The 22,115-nt window shown below is 47.5% G+C and overlaps 1 long non-coding RNA gene across 3 annotated transcripts in view; it reads right to left on the bottom strand.

Annotated features, from left to right (window-relative positions):
• Positions 1 to 3,744, bottom strand: part of LOC148002201 (uncharacterized) — a 3,866-nt gene extending 122 nt beyond the window's left edge. Inside the window, exons 1-3 of one of the 3 annotated variants that reach the window (XR_015634650.1) lie at positions 3,587 to 3,744; positions 3,333 to 3,481; positions 1 to 633 (exon numbers count right to left, since the gene is read on the bottom strand). The exon at positions 1 to 633 is cut by the window's left edge and continues 122 nt beyond it. This is a non-coding gene — a long non-coding RNA (uncharacterized LOC148002201). Of the gene's footprint in view, positions 765 to 3,332; positions 3,482 to 3,586 lie in introns of those variants that run through there. The other 2 variants (XR_015634651.1, XR_015634649.1) reach the window with 2 other exon arrangements.
• Positions 3,745 to 22,115: the final 18,371 nt, after the last annotated feature.

Consider the following 22,115-nt stretch of genomic DNA (forward strand, 5'->3'; position numbering starts at 1 on the left):
CAGGTCATCAGACTTGGTGGCCAGTGCTTTTACTGACCACATCGTCTCAACAGCTCTGTTTGTTTGTTTGTTTGTTTCTGAGGTTGGGTCTCATGTAGCCCAGGATAGAGTTGGACTTCTTATGTAGCTGAAGCCAGCCTTGAACTCCTGACCCTTCTGCCTCTACTTCCTTAATGATGGGATTTTAGGCATACACCATCCCGCCCAGGTGCCGCTTTTCAGTGAACAGTTCTTTAGTATCTCACGAGTGTGAGCAGCAGTGAGTCGCGCCATCTGCCCACCTCCAGAACTTGCTCATCTTTTCCGAGTGAAACTCAGTCGCCATGAAGACCTACTGTGGAAGCAGGGAGATGACTCAGACAGCGAAAGCTCAGAAGACTGTTCTATCCGTTCCCGTCCTCAGACGCAGCTGCTGGTTTCCGACGAGGAACGGGTTGTCCTGGAGGAAACCACTGCAGCCTTGGCTTTTAAAGATGTCGGAAAGATGAAACCATGCAGATGGAGTCCAGGGTGGCAATGCACCAATTCAAATTACACTCATTGGCTGAACCGTGAAGTCCTGGAGGACGGGGATGAGGGGTATGTCCGGAGCCAGAAGGAAGATTCGGAACGTGAAAGGATTAGGGTGCATGCCTGCCAAGACACCGAGGTTCACTATGGGAAACACCCAGTGGTCAAGGTTTTACCGAGCTTGCTTCTGGAGGAGAATCGACAAGGGTCTCAGATTTACACAGTCCTTCGAGGTTTGTTAAAAACGCTTCCAACTGTATTGAGCCAGGAGAGGAGGCTGAAGTCACTACTGGAGACAACTAAATCGGCTCTTTTAATAAATTTATTAAAAAGTTGATTTAATCAGTTGATAAAAAGATAGATAGGTAGATAGATAGATGATAGATAGATAGATAGATAGATGATAGATAGATAGATGATAGATAGATGGTAGATAGATAGATGATAGATAGATAGATGATAGATGATTGATAGATAGATGATAGATAGATAGTTGATAGGTAGATGGTAGATAGAGAGATAGATGATAGATAGTTATAGGTAGATGGTAGATAGAGAGATAGATGATAGATAGATGATAGATAGGTAGGTAGATAGATGATAGATAGGTAGGTAGATAGATGATAGATAGATAGATAGATAGATAGATAGATAGATAGATAGATGATAGGTAGGTAGGTAGGTAGATGATAGATAGGTAGGTAGGTAGATAGATACACAGATAGACAGATGATAGGTAGGAAGGTAGGTAGATAGATAGATAGATAGATAGATAGATAGATAGATAGATAGATGGATGGATGTGATGTCTGGCATCTGTAATCCCAGAATTCCCACAGCAAGATGGGAGGCAAAGACAAAAGAATCAATCAACCACGAAGGCTAACTACTCTGCAGTACACTGTACCCAGGTCAAAATGCTAAACTCCGGGTTGGGGATTTAGCTCAGTGGTAAAGTGCTTGCCTAGCAAGCACAAGGCCCTGGGTTCGGTCCCCAGCTCCGAAAAAAAGAAAAAAAAATGCTAAACTCTGCCTCAACAAGGTAGGAGGGAACCAGCTTCTCAGAGTTGCCCTCAGACCTCTGGCCGTGATACACACACATATCAGGGCACATGCATACTTTGTTCACACACACAATAAATGCAATGAAATATTTTTAATTAATAAAATTAATTGCTGGGGCGATGACTGAGTGGATAAAAGCATTGGCTGCTCTTCCAGAGGATCCAAGTTTGGCACCTCCTCCACATGGTGACTTGAAGCCAGCACCAAGAGATTAGATATCCTCTTCCAGGGACACTTGGGTGGTACACAGATGTGTAATTTAGACAGAACAGCCATCCACATAAATGAGAATAAATGAAGTCTTCAACAAACAACTTCAGGATTTGGAGAGACGGCCTAGGGGTTAAGAGCATGCACTGCTCTTGCAGAAGAACTGGGTTTGAGTCCCAGCACCCACACAGCAGCTCAGAATCCTTAACCCCATCCCTAACTCTAGTTCCGGGCCTCCCTCTTCTGGCACCTGCAATGACACACTCACATATCCCTGGACACTAATGTGCATAAACGGTTTAGAATAAAATAAATCTAAACAGAAACCCATTGACATCTTTTAAAATTGACTTCACACATTTTCAAAAGGAAAACAATGTTCAAGTATGGCTTTTGAAAGGAAAGCCAGACTCAGAGCCTATAGAAACTGGGTTAAGACCACGAGAAGAGGGGTTGGGGATTTAGCTCAGTGGTAGAGCGCTTGCCTAGCAAGCGCAAGGCCCTGGGTTCAGTCCCCAGCTCCGAAAAAAAAGAAAAAAGAAAAAAAAAAAAAAAGACCACGAGAAGATCCGTCAGGAGGCGTGGTTTCTAGGCAGAGGAATGAAACACATCCGTTGATCTAAACCAACTTCTGGATGGGGTTAACTCAAAAAAGTTAGAAGGCTAGTTCATTTGTTGTTTATCTTTTTCTGTTCCGAAGATTTAGTTCAGTGCTTTGTGCATGCTAGTTAAATCTGGAATACTCGTTAGGAGATTTTAGGCAAGTAATATTATTGAGCCACGCCCCCAGCCCCTCACTGGGGGATTCAAGGCAGGGGCTCTACCACTGAGCCACGCCCCCAGCCCCTCACTGGGGGATTCTAGGCAGGGGCTCTACCACTGAGCCACGCCCCCAGCCCCTCACTGGGGGATTCTAGGCAGGGGCTCTACCACTGAGCCACACCCCAGCTTCTCACTGGGGGATTCTAGGCAGGGACTCTACCACTGAGCCACATCCCAGCCCCTCACTGGGGGATTCTAGGCAGGGGCTCTACCACTAAGACACACACACACACACACACACACACACACACACACACCACACAGTTCTTTGCTTGGTTTTGTTTTTGTTTGAGACAGAGTCTCAATCAGAGTACAGGCTGACCTTGAGTTTACTATGTTGCTTGTACATCTCTAACCCAAGAACCCCCTCCCTCGGCCTCCCTAGTGCTACAGGCGTGCATCACCACACCCAGCAAAGCTACGTCTCCCCTCTTCCTTTGAGTCTTTGAAAGAGGGTTTCTCTGTGTGGTCCTGGCTGCCCTGGAGTTCACTATGTACACCAGGCTGGTCTGGAACTCAGATCTGCCTGCCTCTACCTCCCAAGTGCTGAAATCAAAGACTTGTGCCACCACTGCCCCAAGCAAAGCTACCTCTTAAATCAAATTTGGAGAAAGGGTGTGGAGTGGCATCAGTCTGGGCTCAGGTGTGCTCCATTTATCATCGACGAAGGTTAACTATCTGCTTAAAAATAGAAAATTGCGTTCTCCGGAGAATTCGCTACTCACAGTCGCTCACAGCCGTCCTCGCTTTTCTGTCTTTGCTCCTCTCGGAGCAGCAAATTTCTCGCATGCATTTCCCACGTTGGAGCTATTTAGCAACTGGCTATTTTTGCTAATCTTTTGGATTAGTCTTTGAACTGCTGGAGAATCACCGCCTTAAAAAGGAAATGTTTCTGCCTTAGAACATCTACTCTGGCGGAACAAGCGAGATCAGTCCAAAAAAAAAAAAAAAAATGCTGTGTAAGTAGCCAATGGCTTACCTCAAAATGGGTCCCGGCAGCTAAAAATAAGCCTTTAAGGAACAGCAAAACATCGGCCAGGCACAATGTGACCAACAGGCCCTTCTGGAGTTGAGGAATCTCAAGGCCCAAAAGCTGACCGGCTCTTAGCTTCCTTTAATCTAGTACAAAGACCAAAGCTGGTGCAGATATATTGTTTATATGAATCAAAATGTTACCCTGCCCCTTATAAATGTGTTCAGTTATAACATGTCACTCAAAGGAAATACGGGAGGGGGAGCGGTAAAAAAAAAAGGAAATACATGTTAAGGGGTGTGGCTCAGTGGTAGAGCATCTGCCTAGAAGCCCCCACTGAGGGACTAGGGGTGTGGCTTAGTGGTAGAGCCCCTGACTAGAATCCCCCAGTGAGGGTCTGGGGTGTGGTTCAGTGATAGAGCATCTGCCTAGAATCCCCCACTGAGGGGCTGGGGGCGTGGCTCAGTGGTAGAGCCCCTGCCTAGAATCCCCCAGTGAGGGGCTGGGGTGTGGCTCAGTGTGGTTCAGTGGATATAGTACAATCTGGGTGTCACGGGACATGCCTCTGACCCCAACACTTAGGAGGTAGACGTGGGAAGACCAAGAGTTCAAGTCAAGCTTCAGCTACATAGCAAATGTCAGGCCAGCCTGGGCTACAAAAGACCCCTTCTCAGTAACAAAAACTACACAACTCAATGTCTTCTTGTGAGCATAGAGTTGTGCAAACATTACCATTGTCACTACCCTTGATTTTAGGATATTTTCATCACCTCTCCCCAAGTCCCCTGAACATCTTACTCATCTTCCCCTTGGTCCTCTGAACCTTGCCCCAGTCCCTGGCAACCCCTGTCCTCCTTGCTGTCTGGGTAGTCACTTTGTCTGACATCTCATATGAGCACAATTATGCAAGAAGTGACCTTTTATGTCTAACTTCTTTACACGCTTCCAAAACTCATGGGAGCTGTAGCTCATATCAATTCCTCATTCTTACTAGGTATCAAATTTGGACACTCATCCTGCTGGGCAACCCACTGATCTACCATACCCTGAATCCCACTTCCTTTAGTGTGTGTGTGTGTGTGTGTGTGTGTGTGCGCGCGCGCGCGTGTGTGTGTGTGCGTGTGTGCGTGTGACTGTGTCTTACGCATACACACAGCTGCATATGCAGGTCAGAGCGTAGCCTCAGGTGCTGTTCCCGGGGTTTATCTACACTGTGGTCAAGGAGGCCAGGTTGGCTCGCCAGTTAGCCCCAGGGATTCTCCTGTCTGCTTCTCTAGTGCACCGCCCCATCTGGCTTTCACACACGGATTCTAGGGCTCAAACTATGGTCCCCAGGCTTGCATGACAAGTACCCGACTGACTCATCCCAGTTCCTGGTCACTGAAGAACATCCTCTAGCCACAGTAGTTGGCTTAACTAACAAGCGTTTGGGGCTGGAGAGATGGCTCAGCCGTTAAGAGCACCTTTACAGAAGAACTGGGTTTGAGTCCCAGCCCCCACACGGCAACTCCCCACTGTCCTAACTCCTGTTCCAGGTGACCTGATGCCCTCTCCTGGCCTCCATGGGTACCAGGCATGCACATGACACACAGACATACCTACAGTCAAAATATCCGCACACAGAGAAAACAAGAATACAGACCCGTTTGTTTCTTGACACTCCCGGAGGCAGAAGCTGCAAGACCAAGGAGCTGGTGAGACGGCTCTGCAGTTGAGAGCGCTTGTTGCCAAAGGAGTCAAGTTAGGTTCTCAGCACCCACTCGGGGCAGCTCACAGTGTCCTGTAACTCCAGATCACGGAGTCTTGTGGGTAACTCTCTGAGGAATTGTCACAAACTGTTTCCCGACGCAGCAACAGCACCCCCCCCCCATTCCCACCAACAGCGTCCCAGGGCTCCAATTTCTCTACATCCTCCCCCAAACTTCCCATGACTCCCCGGTGATAGCCAGCCTAGTACATGCAATCTGTACTTCCCTTGTGGCCAGATCCGAAAGCCACCGTTTCGCTTGAGTTGGTCGCAGATATGACTCATTTCTTGTTCCCCATCTGAAAGGCCAAGGGTGAGTTCGGCAGTTCAGATCTCCCCTCCCTGGATGGCTCCACATCCTTACAAGTTTGAGGGTGTCGTCTGGGCCCTCAAGATTAGAGAGGGGGAAGAAACCAAATTAGCAAATCAGCCGGTGTCTGTTATGTAGGTGGGACTTGGTCTTCTCACTCAATCTTTGAATTGAGTGAGAATCTTCTCACACAATCTCACATACACATACACATACACATCTGTGTATGTGTGCGTGCACACAGGCACATGCATGTGGTGTGTATGTGTGTGTGTGTGTGTGTGTGTGTATGTGTTACAGTGAATGGAACACAGGTCTTTGCATATGCTAGGTAGCCTCTCTGAGCTTAAGCCACACCCCAGCCCCTCACTGGGGGATTCTAGGCAGGGGCTCTACCACTGAGCCACGCCCCATCCCTCACTGGGGGATTCTAGGCAGGGGCTCTACCACTGAGCCACACCCCCAGCCCCTCACTGGGGGATTCTAGGCAGGGGCTCTACCACTGAGCCACACCCCAGCCCCTCACTGGGGGATTCTAGGCAGGGGCTCTACTACTGAGCCACACCCCAGCCCTCACTGGGGGATTCTAGGCAGGGGCTCTACCACTGAGCCACACCCCCAGCCCCTCACTGGGGGATTCTAGGCAGGGGCTCTACCACTGAGCCACACCCCCAGCCCCTCACTGGGGGATTCTAGGCAGGGGCTCTACCACTGAGCCACACCCCAGCCCCTCACTGGGGGATTCTAGGCAGGGGCTCTACCACTGAGCCATGCCCCCAGCCCTCACTGGGGGATTCTAGGCAGGGGCTCTACTACTGAGCCACATCCCAGCCCTCACTGGGGGATTCTAGGCAGGGGCTCTACCACTGAGTCACACCCTAGCCCCTCACTGGGTGATTCAAGGCAGGGGCTCTACCACTAAGCCATGCCCCCAGCCCTCACTGGGGGATTCTAGGCAGGGGCTCTCCCACTGAGCCACACCCCAGCCCCTCACTGGGTAATTCAAGGCAGGGGCTCTACCACTGAGCCACATGCCAGCCCCTCACTGGGGATTCAAGGCAGGGGCTCTACCACTGAGCCACATGCCAGCCCCTCACTGGGGAATTCTAGGCAGGGGCTCTACCACTGAGCCATGCCCGCAGCCCTCACTGGGGGATTCTAGGCAGGGGCTCTACTACTGAGCCACATCCCAGCCCTCACTGGGGGATTCTAGGCAAGGGCTCTACCACTGAGTCACACCCTAGCCCCTCACTGGGTGATTCAAGGCAGGGGCTCTACCACTAAGCCATGCCCCCAGCCCTCACTGGGGGATTCTAGGCAGGGGCTCTACCACTGAGCCACGCCCCCAGCCCCTCACTGGGGGATTCTAGGCAGGGGCTCTACCACTGAGCCACACCCCCAGCCCCTCACTGGGTAATTCAAGGCAGGGGCTCTACCACTGAGCCACATGCCAGCCCCTCACTGGGGATTCTAGGCAGGGGCTCTACCACTGAGCCATACTCTTAATATAAAGAAGGGTCTCTGTGCTGGCCAGTTTTTTGTCAGCTTGTCACAAGCTAGAGTCATTTTAGAAGAAGGAACCTCAATTGAGAAAACGTCCACACTAGACTGGGCTGTGGACAAACCTGTGGTACATTTTCTCGATTGGTGACTATCATGGGAAGATCCCATTCACTGTGGTGGCACTATTCCTGGGCTGGTGGTCCTGGGTTCTATAAGAAAACAGGCTGAGTGGGGTTGGGGATTTAGCTCAGTGGTAGAGCGCTTGCCTAGCAAGTGCAAGACCCTGGGTTCGGTCCCCAGCTCCGAAATAAATAAATAAATAAATAAATAAATAAATAAATAAGAAAATAAAAAAGAAAACCGGCTGAGAAAGCCAGCAAGTAGCACCCCTTCACAGCCTGTGCACCAGCTCCTGCCTCCTGGTTACTGCCCTGTTTGAGTTCCTGCCCTGACTTCCTTTCGTAGTGGACTATGGCACGCGACTATTGGCTGAAGTAAACCATTCCCTCCCCAAGGTGCTTTTGGTCACTGTGTTTTATCCCCACAGCAGAAACGTTAAGTAAGACAAGCCTCCTTACGTAGCCCAGAGCGGCTTTGAATGTGTGATCCTCCTGTCTAGGGAAATACTCTCATTACAGACACGTGCCACCAGGTGTAGCCGGACTTTGCAAATAAGGAAACAATGGTCAGACCATTGAAGTAGCTTCAGGTCGTTTCCTGTGAGGAACTGAGCATTGATAGGTGGGAGGCCCCAGCCTGTAGACACATAGATCCTACAGATCTATGGGGTATTACCACAGTCAGCTTTGTCAACTTAACACAACCTAGAATCACCTGGAATGAGTCTTTGTTTTGTTTTGTTTTTGTTTGAGACAAGGTTTCACTATGTAGCCCTGGCTACCCTGGAACTCACAGAGACCCACCTGCCTCTGCCTTCTGAGTGTCTCCACCCAGCTGGGACAAGAGTCTTAATGAGGGATTGTCTGCCTTGGGTTGACCTGCGAGCATGTTGGTGAAGGGCTGTCTCAGGTTAATTGATATGGGAAGACCCAGCCCAGTGTAGGCGGCACCATTCCCTAGCCAGGGCCCTGAGCCGTTCTATGAGCGCAGGAATCAAGGTGAGCACAGGAAGCAACAAGCTCTCTTATTTTTCGTCCTCAGTCTTCCCGATAATTTGCTGATTTGATTTGGTAGAAAACCCCCACTTGTCAACATAAGGGTAAGCGAAGCATTGCTTACATTAGAACTCATAATGAGGGTCAGTAAGAAGGCTCAACCGGTACAAGTACTTTCCGCCAAGCCCGATGACCTGAGTCGGATTCCCCAGCCCCACATGGTAGAAGGGAACTGACTTCATGTGATGTCCACATGTGCCTCCCACACCCATATAAATAAAAAAGACGAAGGAAGACAGAATTTATAATGCATCACTCGAAGCATCAAAGCGAAAATGGTTTCTAAGGGGATGAGAGAAAAGAAGGGGGACCAGCTGAACAGGGGAGGAGGGCTCAGGAAGGGTGACCATAATAGGAGGTGGCAGGAAATGTGACCCAAATAAAATGCTACCTGTGCATGAAAGTGTGTGGCTCAGGTCCCAGAATGCTTGCCAAGTGTGCAGGAAGTCCTAGGTTCAAATCCTAGTCCTACATAAATGGGCTTGCTGGTGTGTGTCTAGCATCCCACCACTCGGCAGTGGAAGCAGGAGGACCAAGGTACATCCTCATCTACATAGTAAGTCTTAGGCAAACCTGGGATACAGTAGAGCCTGTGGGGGTGGTAGGGGAGATAAGAGAGCTACTTTTTTTTTCAACATCCAACTTTTTTTTTTATTAACAGTAAGGTCCAGAGTTAGTTTTTGTAGCTTTGCTGGCCCTTCGGCCTCTGGTACGCTCAAACTTCTGGCCCTTGGAATGGACATAGGGTTTAGTGTGGCTGTGTGGGGTTCCTGGGGCCTTGCCAAAATGCTGGTGGTCTCGTACATTTTTAATCCCAGCACTCAAGAAGCAGGGACAGGCAGATCTCTGCATTTCTGGCCAGCCTGATCTATACAGAGAGTTCCAGGACAGCCATGACTCCATAGTGAGACTGTCTCAGGGGAAAAAAAAAGAAAGGAAGAGAAAGAGAGAGAGAGAGAGAGAGAGAGAGAGAGAGAGAGAGTGTTAATAAAACAAAACTAGACTTTCATTAGTCTCAATGTTTTTCCACATTGCATGAGGTGTGTGTGTGAGGTGTGTGAGGTGTGATATGTGTGTGAGGTGTGTGTGTGTGAGGTGTGTATGTGTGTATGTATGATGTGTGTTATGTGTAAAGTGTGAGGTATGGGTGTGTGTGTGAGGTATGTGTGTGAGGTGTATATGTGTGTGTGTGTGTTTCCATACATTGGGAATCCAATGTCTTATTCATGCTAGGTATTTATTCTGCAACCAAGCCACATCCCAGACCGTGTGTGTGTGTGTGTGTGTGTGTGTGTGTGTGTGTGTGTGTGTGTGTGATTATATGTGTATGTGTATGTATAGGTGCTTTGGAGGACAAAGGGAGATTGGAATTTATAGGCGGTGTGGGGCACCTGATGTAGGTCCTGGAATCATAATTCCAGGTCTCATGATAGAGCCTGACACTCTTAGCTGGTGAGCCATCCCTCCAGTTGCCCATGTTTGTGTGTTGAAGCAGAGTTCCCAAGCACTATTGCCCAGACTGACCTTGAATTCACAGCAGTCTCCCTGCCTCAGCTTCTGAGTGCTGGGACCACAGGCAGTGAACAAAAGAGACCCCATGTGCAAGGTGGGTCATGAAGATTGATACCCAAGGGTGTCCTTTGATCTTCAGACATGAACTAAGGCATAAGAGCATCTGTGCGCACACGTGCACAAGCATGCACACACGCGCGTGTGCGTGCACACACACACACACTTACACACACATACATGCTTAGAAATTTTTTTTGTTTGTTTTTGAGATGGGGTTTCTCTGTGTAGCCCTGGCTGTCCCAGACTCGTATTGTAGACCATGCTAGCCTTGAACTCACAGAGATCTGCCTGCTTCTGCCTCTGGAGTCCTAGAATCAGTGGAGTGAGCCACCACATGTAGACTGTACACTCATAAGTTTTAGAAAGAGCTTGCGTCATAGCTCAGCGAATCCTGCAATGATGGGTGAAGATGTAACTCAGTAGGAGAACACCGAGTGTGACTGTGAATGACATCAACTTGACAGAATCCAGCATCACCTGAATCACATGACAGACCTCTGGGGATGCCAGTAGGAGACTGGCTTAATAATGTCAATTAACATCAGGCAGTGGTGGAGTGTGCCTTTCGTCCCAGCACGATGGAGGAAGAGGGAGGTAGGTCACTGAGTTCAGGGCCAACCTGGTCTACAGAGTCAGTCCAGGACACCAGGGCTACAAAGGGAAACCCTGTCTTGAAAATGACGACGACGACGACGACGACGATGATAATGATAGTGATGATGATGATGATGATGACGACTACGATAATGATAGTGATGATGATGGCTATGACAATGATGATAGTGATGATGAGGATGATGATGACAATGATGATAGTGATGATGGTGGTGGTGATGATATAGCAATGATAGTGATGATATGATAGTGATGATGATGGTAGTGATGATGGTGGCTATGACAATGGTGACGACAATGATGATGATGATGGTAGGTGTGGAAAGAACCATCTCAATTGTGAGCCAGACCATTTCCTAGGCAGGGGATCCTGCAAACGTTGGAGAAAGCAGGCCGAGTCTACTGCACATGTACTGAGTCTTCTTCAAATGTTAAAGTGGCCAGCTGCTTCAAGCCCTGAAACATTGCTTTCCCACCATAACAGACTGTACCTCGAGTCATGACCTAAAAGGAAGCCCTTTTCCTAACTTTCCTCTGTCAGAGTATTATATTACAGCATCAAGAAAAGAAGCTAGGGCTGGAGAGATGGCTCAGAGGTTAAGAGCACTGACTGCTCTTCCACAGGTCCTGAGTTCAAATCCCAGCAACCACATGGTGGCTCACAACCATCTGTAATGGGATTCAATGCCCTTTTCTGGTGTGTCTGAAGAAAGAGACAGTATATTCACTTACATATAATAAGTAAATCTTTTTAAAAAAAAAAAAGGAAAGAAAAGAAGCTAGGGCTGGAGAGATGGCTCAGAGGTTAAGAGCACCGCCTGCTCTTCCAGAGGTCCTTGTTTATTTCCCAGCTCCTACATAGTGTCTCAAAACTACCTGATAATCCAGTTATACCAGGGATCCAGTGCCCCTTTCTAGTCTCCTAGGGCGCTATGCATGCATGGGGTACACACACATATATGAACACAAAACATCCATACATATAAAATAAACTAAAGAGAAGATGTGGGCTTATAGGGGAGCGGCAGGGAGAGCAGGGGCTGCTCTTTCGGAGGACTCAGGTTGGCTTCCCAGCGTCTATAAGGCAGGCACAACTGCCCATATCACCAGTGCTACCAGATCTAATGCCCTTCCTGTCCTCCATGGGGTCCGGGCACAGGCATGACGCACATCCATACATCCAGGCAAACAGTCATACACGTTACAGACAGACCTTTCGAAAAAGAAGTCCAATTTCCTGGCGCCAAAACCAAATAAAACCCTTGTGAAGCAGTTGGGGCTGGCGTGATAGAAGCCTCCACCCAAGAAGCTGGACACATAGCTAGCAACTGTGTGTGAGAGCCTCTTCCAACATCTGTCAGGACGCCTCCCAGCCTCGAGAACAGTCTCAGGCCTTCCCCACAGCTGGACGTTAGCAACCGACGTCCTTCCAAGTGAGCAGACACAGGAGACGGCCTCCAGCCCCCTTCATCTGTTTATCTTCAGAGCCTGGCACAAAAACAAAACATTCCCTAGAAGACCAAAACGACTACCGTGGGATATTCCAAGACCTGACCTGTCTGTTCCGCTTTGGCTGTACAATTCCCATTCACGCACGAGGCGAGCCAGACAGAGGCTGTTGCTGGCTCTAACCTCGTTTGGATTTTTTTTTTTTTTTGGTTCTTTTTTTCGGAGCTGGGGACTGAACCCAGGGCCTTGCGCTTGCTAGGCAAGCGCTCTACCACTGAGCTAAATCCCCAACCCCGGATTTTTTTTTTTTTTATTGAGACATGGTCTCACTCCATAACCTAGACTGACTCATAACTCATCACGTAGTCAAAGACGGCTTTTAATCCTTGAGCCTCCCAAATTTTGGGGATTACAGGAGTGAGCCAACCACGTCCCACTTCGGCTCTGATCACAGGGAAACTAATGTGTCCCTAATGACGGGTGACCTCATTGTTTATGGGAGCCTTGCAGAACCCAGGACAGGGTCCAAGCAGATGGGAAGCGCCATTACTAATATTTGTTCTGACTTTGTTTATAAAGTAGACACACCCCAAGGCATCCAAATCTAGTAATGTTAACATCTTCTTCCTTTTCGTGGGGATGGGGGTAGGGTCTTGCTATGTGTCCCAAGCTGACCTTGAACTCACATCTCCCGCTTCATAAATCCCCTCTAGTACTGTGATGACCAGTGTGTATCTTCCTGCTGGACATGGACAGATCTTAACCCAACCCAACCTGACATGCTTTAAGAGAGAGATTTGGTGCCAGGGACAGTATGGAGGCACAATCCTGTGATTCCAGGACTTGGGAGCTGTAGGCAGTAGGATCAATGCCAGTCTTGGCTGTGTAGAGTTTGAGGCCTGTCTGAGCTACACAAGCTCTCGGAACAAGGAGATCGGACTGGGGCTGGAGAGATGGCTCAGTAGTTAGAGAACACCACTCTTGCAGAGGACCCAAGTTCAGCTCCCTGCGCCCACACTGGGAAACTCCAGTTCCAGAGGATCCAAAGCCCCTCGCTTCTCCTGGCACCTGCAATTGCTGCCCATGCACAGACACATGCTGTGAATAAGTCTCAGTCAACTATGTCTGTGAGCGACTAAAACCCAAGCACCTGGACGTGTCTATGAGGGCTTTTATTGATTGCATCCTTTGAGACAGGAAGACTCATCCTATACCTGGGCTTTACCTTCTGGTGGCATCCCCACATAATAGGACATGAAAGAAAGAAGCTTTTGCATTTTGCCTGCTTGCCCTCACTCTTGTTGGCAAGTTCATCTAATCCGCTGCTGAGGCACTCCTTCACTGGTGTTAGAAGGGACTTCTTTGGGATTCTGGCATAGACAAAAAAAACCCAGCATCTCTAGATCTAGGAATCCGCTGGGACTCCAACAACAGATGAGGACTGCTGAGACATCCAGCCCTGTGGACTGAGCATCTGTTGGATTCTTGGCCTGTCCATCGGGAGACAGCCATTGTGGGAGCACTCAGATCTCAGCCTGGGAGACAGCCATTGTGGGAGCACTCAGATCTCAGCCTGTAAGCCACTCTAAAAAAAATCCTCGTTACAAAAAGTAGACACACATCCACATATACGACCATTCCGTGAGTTCTGCTCCTTTAGAGAACTCTGAATAATTACACATGTATACACACACACTTGAAAGTAAATCTTAAAAAAGAAAAGAATTTACTATGCTTTTAGACTGGTGTTTTAAAAAGCTCTTCTAGGAGCTGGGAAGATGAGTCCATAAAATCCTTGCTATGCAAGCATGAAGACTTAACCCGAGCACTCACACAAAAGCTGGGCATGACTTTGCACACCTGTGACCCTGGCTCTGGAGAGGCAGAGACATGAGGATTCCTGGGACTCACTGGCCAGCCAGCCTGTCAAAATCAGGAAGCTCCAGGCTCAGTGACAAACCTTGCCTCAAATAAGGAGAGAGTGGCTGGGCAGAGGTGGTCACCCTTGGGAGGGAGAAGTAGATGGATCTCTGAGTTTGAGGCCAGCCTGACCTACAGAGCAAGTTCCAGGACAGCCAGGACCACACAAAGAACCCTGTCTCAGAAACAAAACAGAGAGAAAGAAATGGAGAGTGATTAAGGAAGATAATGTGCTCTGTCTTCCAGACACACATGCATGGGACACACACATGTACATACACACCATATACACACAAACACACATACACATAAACATACATATACATAAACATACATGCACACATATACATCACACACATACATGTACATCACACACACACAAACATCAAACATACACACAAACATACATATACATATACACAACACATACACATATATAGATACATCATACACACCATACCCAAACATACACACACATAAACATACACACATAAATATACGCACACACATATACACAGACACACATACACACAAACATACATAAACATGCTTATATCTCTCTCACACACACATATACACATGTATATCATACATACCACATGCAAACATACACACACAAATATACACACACATAAACACACGTACACACATATACAGACACACGCACATATGCACATAAACATACCCACACACAAACACATACATACACAAACATACACAAAGAAATACACACTCACACTTCACACACAGTAAAATAAAAATGGTAGAGAAGGGAAAAAAGAGAAAAGATAGCCACCTTCTAACCCGGCCCTAATAGTCTTCAGAAGAGTGGGACAGAAAAGGAACGCCCTTCCCTGCCCAGCTCCATCTCCAGGGAATCTCACAGGCGGGTCGGAAAACACTCACTTCCTGTCTCTGACTCTAAAATGCATTATGTCACATGAGGAATGCTCCAAATCCTATTTATGGGAAAAGAGGTAATATTGGGGGCAACGAGGGTGGCCAAGCCCTGCCTGGAGCTGGAAGATGCCCAAGGGCACCTTAAGAAGCCTCACGGTCCTCGTGGTTCCAGGGGGACAGATACTTTCAAGTCCTGCCTCCCCGTCTTGGGCATCGGCTCTCATATTTCGAGTCTCCAGTGGCTCTTGTGGGGGGACGGTACAGGATGTTCTCATGAATCATCCCAAATTTGATGAACGGTCCCAGCACCAGTGCCAAGGTCAAGTTTTAAACCTGAATGTGGATTTCATCTGGAGTGCGTTGAGGGCAGCTGGCTCGACTGCTGGAAGTTGCGCGTTTGGGCTGCAGGAGAATGAAAAACTGTTTCAGATGCTGGGAGCACAGGCCTGGAATATCGCAGAATATCCCAGTGAGGCACTGTGGGCATGACTCAGCTGTAGAGCCCTAGCCTAGCATCAACAGGGTGGAGTGTAGGTGCTAAAGGAGAAGATGGGGCTGGAGAGATGGCTCAGTAGTTAAGGGACTTAGTGCTCTCACAGAGAACATGAGTTCGATTCTCAGCATTCATGATGGGTAGCTCACAACCACCTGTGACTCCTGCTCCAGGGATCCAAATACAGTGCCCTCTTCTGGCCTTCACAAGCACCTACACTCTCACGTACAGAGCCAACACGTGCATGCGTGCGCATACACACACACACACACACACACACACACACACACACACACACACACACACATTTTAAGATAATAAAATGTGAAAGAAAAAAGGGGAAAATGTTTCAAAAGGTATATGATAAAAAGAGGTTTTGAAAACGTTTGATACTACACAAGAAAGGGTTGGGCATTTAGCTCTGTGGTAGAGCGCTTGCCTAGCAAGCGCAAAGCCCTGGGTTTGGTCCCCAGCTCCGAGGGAAAAAAAAAAAAAAGAAAGGATTCAAGACTATATTTCAAAATACACGAACTAATATAAAACCAAGGCAGAGAGATGTTACTCGCAGTATAAACAGAAGTGTAAGGTCATTCTCAGCCACACAGTGAATTTGAGGTCAGCCTGTGTCCATTCAAGACCCTGAGAAAATAGTTGTTAACTACCTCAGTGAAGAATGTGGAGGCGTACACCTGTAATCCGTACTCAGGAGGCTGAGGCAGGAGGCTCACCAGTTCCGGGACAGCTTGGGCTACATAAGAGCCTATCTGAAAAACTGTGGGGGCCAGCTGGATGGCTCAGAGGGTTAAGGTAATTTTAGCCAAGCCTTATCATCTAAGTTCAAATCCCAGGACCCGGATGGGGGAAGAGAAGCTACTTCAAACCTGGTTTGTCGTTGTTTGGGTTTTGTTTGTTTATTTTTTGAGACAGTGTTTCTCTGTATAGCCCTCTGGCTGTCCTGAAATTTACTCTGTAGATCACGCTAGCCTAGAACACACAGAGATCTGTCTATCTCTGCCTTTCAAGTGCTGGAGTTCAAGAAGTGTGTCTGGCTTTTTTGTTGTTGTTTTATTTTGTCTTGATACATGGTCTCACTGTGTAACCCTGGCTGTCTGGTAGACCAGGCTGGCTTCGAACTCATAAAGATCCACCTGGGGGTTGGGGATTTAGCTCAGTGGTAGAGCGCTTGCCTAGGAAGCGCAAGGTCCTGGGTTCGGTCCCCAGCTCCGAAAAAAAGAACCAAAAAAAAAAAAATCCACCTGCCTCTGCCTCCAGAGTGCGGGTGTTTGTACCACAACCTACAGCCCGGAAATTTGCTTTCTAACCTCTATATTATCCCTGTGGTTCTCTTGCCAGCATGCATGTGTGTGCACGAAAGCTCATACATATGCGCATGTGCACACACACACATTAAATAAATGGGATTAAAATATAAACTTCTTTGTAGAGCCATGTAATGCAAAGACACCAATTTCTAGAATAAATTCCCGCCAAGTTCTGTGATCCTGCAGAACATATCAGAAGAGTTTTGAATAGCGCATGTAAGACCCAGCAGAAGACAGGAAGTAGCTACTCTGGGAATTGTTCTGTAACAGGCTAAAACAAAAATATTTAACAGAGAGAAAGCCTGGAGTTTATCCCAGAAAACTGCTTTATCTGAACAAATCCTAAGTGGTGCTCGAAACATCTCTAAGATACTAAATAGCTTGCAAGCTATTTATACATGCGCGTTTACCCCAGTTCATCACTAAACATGTCTTCTTGACACATCTACGAAAATGCACAAGGAATCACGGTAAGCCACTGGCATTAAAAGAGAGCATCAGGCCACAACCCTTTACACTTACTTAACTGCTTGTCATTTTGGGGTGCACATGCACCTGTGCCACAGCATTCACGTGGACATGGAAGTCAGGGAACTACTTTGGGGAGACAGTGCTCTCCCTCCACCGGGGGGGTTCTGAGGATCAAACCCAGTTTGTCAGACTCGGTGGCAGACCAGTTTACACTCTGGGCTTAGGAATATTTCATTAAGGGCCACAGCAATGGCTCAGTGGTCAAGAGTGATGGTGGCTTCCAGAGGACCAACTGTAGTGTGCTTCCCAACACTTTCCTCAAGTGACTCACAACGACCCCAACTCCAGCTGCAGGAGATGGGACACCTCTGGCCTCAGTGGCATCTGCACTGCTTGTATGTACACATGCGTGCACACAGAGACACACACAAGCATGCACATACCACAGACACGTAGGCATGCACACACAGACACACACAGACATGCACACATACACACACAGACACACAGAGGCATGAACACACAGATACACACCCACAGACACACATACAGAGACACACACAGGCACGCGCACACACACACTCACACACACAGAGACACACACACTCACACACAGAGACATACACACAGACACACACACATGCACACACACACTCACACACACAGACACACACACATACACACACACACTCACACACACAGACACACACACATACACACACACAGAGATAAAAATAATAAAACTGTTTCTCAAGACAACAGAAAACATCCAGGTGAGAAAGTCAAGACGGCAGAGTCGACTCGGTGGTCTGAGGTACTGAGCTCAGAATAATCTACAGAACCAAGAATCTATTTCATTGTTTCATTTGTTATACAAAATGCATTTTTAACTTTTGGCAAGCTGTAATCCACTTCCTTATGTTTACACAAGTAAGCAAAACTATATAAAACCCAGTACTAAATGATCTCCTTCTCAAGTATGTCTGTCCACTGGGTCTGCGGATGTGTCCCAGAAGGTTGACTGCCAGACATCCACGGGGCCCTGGGTTCAACCTCCCGCAATGGACGCATGCACAGCCAATTCAATGCACGTCATGGGTCACGTAGTCTTATGGATTGTAACCTGAAGCATAAAAAAAAAAAACATAAAAAGGAGAAACTGATCAAATGGGAATTAAAACCTGGACATGGGGCTGGTGAAAGTGGTTCAGCAGATAAAAACACTGCCTCGAAAGCCTAAAGACCTGCATCTGGGAGCTGGAGAGATGGCTCAGCGGTTAAGAGCACTGACTGCTCTTCCGAGAGGTCCTGAGTTCAAATCCCAGCAACCACATGGTGGCTCACAACCATCTGTAATGGGGTCTGACGCCCTCTTCTGGTGTGTCTGAAGACAGCTACCGTGTACTTATATATAATAAATAAATCTTAAAAAAAAAAAAAAAAAAGACCTACATCTGATCCCTAGAACTCTGTAGACCAGGCTGGCCTTGAACACACAGAGATCCACCTGCCTCCACATTTCAAGTGCTGGGATTAAAGACATGGACCACCACCACCCAGCTTCAAAATACCCTTTAGACATTTTTTTAAAAGCCAGACATGAGGATGTAATTCCAGCACCAAGGTGGGTGAAGCAGGGTAGCCAAGAGTGAGTCTAGGTCAGCCTGGGCTATAGAGTAGGTTCAGTATATGGGTCAGTCGGAGCTACATATCGAGTTTGTATGAAAAAAGAATGCGTGTGTGTGTGTGTGTGTGTGCATGCGTGCACGCGCGCGTGCACACAGGTACAATTTCTATATATATATTTTTTTCTTTTCTTTTTTTTTTTTCGGAGCTGGGGACTGAACCCAGGGCCTTGCGCTTGCTAGGCAAGCGCTCTACCACTGAGCTAAATCCCCAACCCATATATATATATAATATATGTATATATTATATATTTCTATTACATATATTTCTATTATATATAGATATAGATATACATTTAGAAGAGGCAGGGAGACGAGAGGGAGGAAGGGAAGAAGAAATGAAGACAGAGCCCCCCATAAGCTAACCACTGAAAAAATGGAAGGCTTTTGGAAGACAGCTCATTTGCCTAGGTGGACATGTGGCGCCCTCTTCTGGCAGGTCTGGTCCTTGCATGCGCAGACATGGGAAGTTTGTTTCTTAACTCCAAATGACGGACCTTCCTTGATCCACACTGCCTTTCAGGAGCGTCTCAACCACTGTGGCTTCCGGCAGTTTCCCTTCAGGTTAGACTTTTCTATCGACATCTTTGTGTGGGTGACACTGGGGAACAAAACCACTAAGACAAACACCCATCCTCTAAAACAACTTGTGAGTCGCTGTGGATTAAACCCCATAGCTCCTGCTTGCTACACCATGGATCCTCAAAACAGTTTTTTAAAACTATGCCTAGCTGGATGTGCTGGCACACACCCTCAACCCCAGGACTCGGGAGAGAGACGTATGTGCCCGCCTCATCTACATAGTGAGTTCCCAGCCAGCAGAGGGTTTTTGGTTCGCGTTTGTTTTAAGGTCTTGGGAAGCTGGCTCAGTGGTTAGGGGCACTGGCTGCTCTTCCGGAGGACCCGAGTTCATTCCCAGCATCTACCTAGAGGCTTACAACTCTCTTAACTCAAGAGCCATGGAGTCTCATGCCCCTGCCTGGCCCTTGGAGGCACCATTATTGCAGACATAGGGAATTGGAGTCCAGACTGGATGGGATGAGCCCTGGCTCAAAAGAACGGTGTCTTTTTTTTTTTTTTTTTTTTTTTTTTTTGGTTCTTTTTATTGGAGCTGGGGACCGAACCCAGGGCCTTGCGCTTCCTAGGTAAGCGCTCTACCACTGAGCTAAATCCCCAGCCCCAAGAACGGTGTCTTAATGGGCTTCATAAAGCAAGAATGTAAAGTTCACAGTCCTAGCAACTTTTATCTTTCCCAAACAACTGTGAAACAACTTGTGCTAGTCATATGACTCAGCAAGTAACAGTGCTTGCACGCGAGCACGCACACACACACACACAGAGTGTAATGAAAAACTTTTAAGAAAATTTATTTATTTGGAGACAGGGTTACTATACGGTCTTGGCTGGCTTTAAACTATATAGACCAGACTGGCCTCAAACCCAGAGACCCACCTGCCTCTGTCTCTCATGTGCCTGACTTCCTTAATTTTTACTGTACAAATACACAGCTCTTTAATGAATCGTAGAGCTTGAAGCACAATCTAAAGGCCTCTTAAGTTTTGATAACGTATACACACACATAGTGACCTCCACACTCGCACTGTAACACACACACACACACACCACTCACCCACAAAATAACTGGTTAACCAAAAAAATTGTTAAATACTTGTGCAGCTAAGATATGGCTGAGAAGTTAAGAGCACTGACTGCTCTTCCAGAGGTCCTGAGTTCAATTCCCAGCAACCACATGGTGGCTCACAACCATCTGTAATGGGATCTGATGCCCTCTTCTGGTGTGTCTGAAGACAGCGAAGTGTACTCATACATATACATTATGCATATATGTAATATTATACACACTATAAAATGACATATATAACAAACAAATCTTTAAAAATACTTGTTATAAACACTGTCCTTAGGTGACTTGATTTTATATATAGGCACAAACCAGGTATTACACAACTTAAGTGTAAATCCTTGGCTACTCACAGTTATAGGCTGATTGCTCCGACTGGGCATAACAGAATTACACAGAGGGATTCTCCCTACATTCACTGTATTTCTTTATTCACGTACTATTTATGCATGGAGGTCAGAGGACAGCTTGCAGGAGCTGGTTCTGACCTTCCACCATGTGAATTCAGGTTGTCAGGCTTGTGGGCGAGCGCCTCTCCCCACGGAGCACTCTACCCAGTCCAATTCACACATGAACATTTAATTTACTTGTCACCGTGCCACCACCTAATGACTTCAAGGCCTCATCATTCACTTCAATTGCTTTTTTTTTTAAAAAAAAAAAAAAAAGAAACCATGATTTCCAGATGTGAATAACAAGCCTAATGTTTTCTGCTTGGCATAGTTGCTGAATTTAAAATAATTGTTCAGTCTTCCAGAGCAGCGACTGGAGGGGAGGAGAGTCGCATGGAATCCTACAAACTGAGTTCCTGCCCAGCAGGCAAGAGTGTCAACACATAGCTCAGGCTGGCCTCAAACTCATAAACAAAAACCCTTTTGCTTCCGAAGTGCTAGAATTACTGGTGTGCACCGGTCAGTTCTGAAACACCGCATTTCTACAGTGTTTGTCTCGAGTGTTTGTTAACCTGTCATATGCCTGTTTTTTGTTTTGTTCTGCTTCTGAATGCTGGGATTACAGGTGTGAACCGCCACGCCCAGCTTTCTTGCTGTTTTGAAGTAGTCTCATTCTATAACCTAGGCTAGCCCTAATGTCTTAACCGCTTCTGCTTCTCTGCCTTCCAAGTGCTGGGATCACAAGAGTGTGGCGCCGTATGTAACTAGAGATGATTGCTTGACAGGGACTCTGTACAGCCAAAGGCTCACCTGGGGACGCTCATGCACAGATGTGTGGGGGCCACATCAGCCTTAGACGTCACTCCCTCCCACAGCCACCCACCTCTTTTCTGACAGGCTCTCTCGTTTCTCATTGCCTAGAGTTTACCAATTAGGCTAGATCGGCTGGCTCCAGGGACACACAGACAGAGAGACAGACAGACACACACACACACACACACATATACATACACAGAGACAGACACAGACACACACAGACCATAGAGACAGACAGACACAGACACAGACACACAGACACACACATCCCACTCCCCTAGTGCTGGGGTTATAAACAATCACAGCTCCACTGGGCTGTCCTAAATAGGTTCTGGTAATCAAACTCAGGTCAAGCGTGCACAGAAAACAGGTTCCCATATCTCTAGCCCCTTATTTTATTTCCTGGGACAGACTTGCTCTGTAATCCAAGTTGGCCTAGCACTCAATTCATAAGCCAGGCTGTGTTTGAACTCGTGAGTCAGCAGCCCCGGCAAGCCTGGAACTCGTGCCTCAGTCTCCCGAG

Source organism: Rattus norvegicus, chromosome 12, assembly GCF_021556685.1.
Source record: "Rattus norvegicus strain SHRSP/BbbUtx chromosome 12, alternate assembly SHRSP_T2T, whole genome shotgun sequence".
In the NCBI taxonomy this organism is placed as follows: Eukaryota; Metazoa; Chordata; class Mammalia; order Rodentia; family Muridae; genus Rattus; species Rattus norvegicus.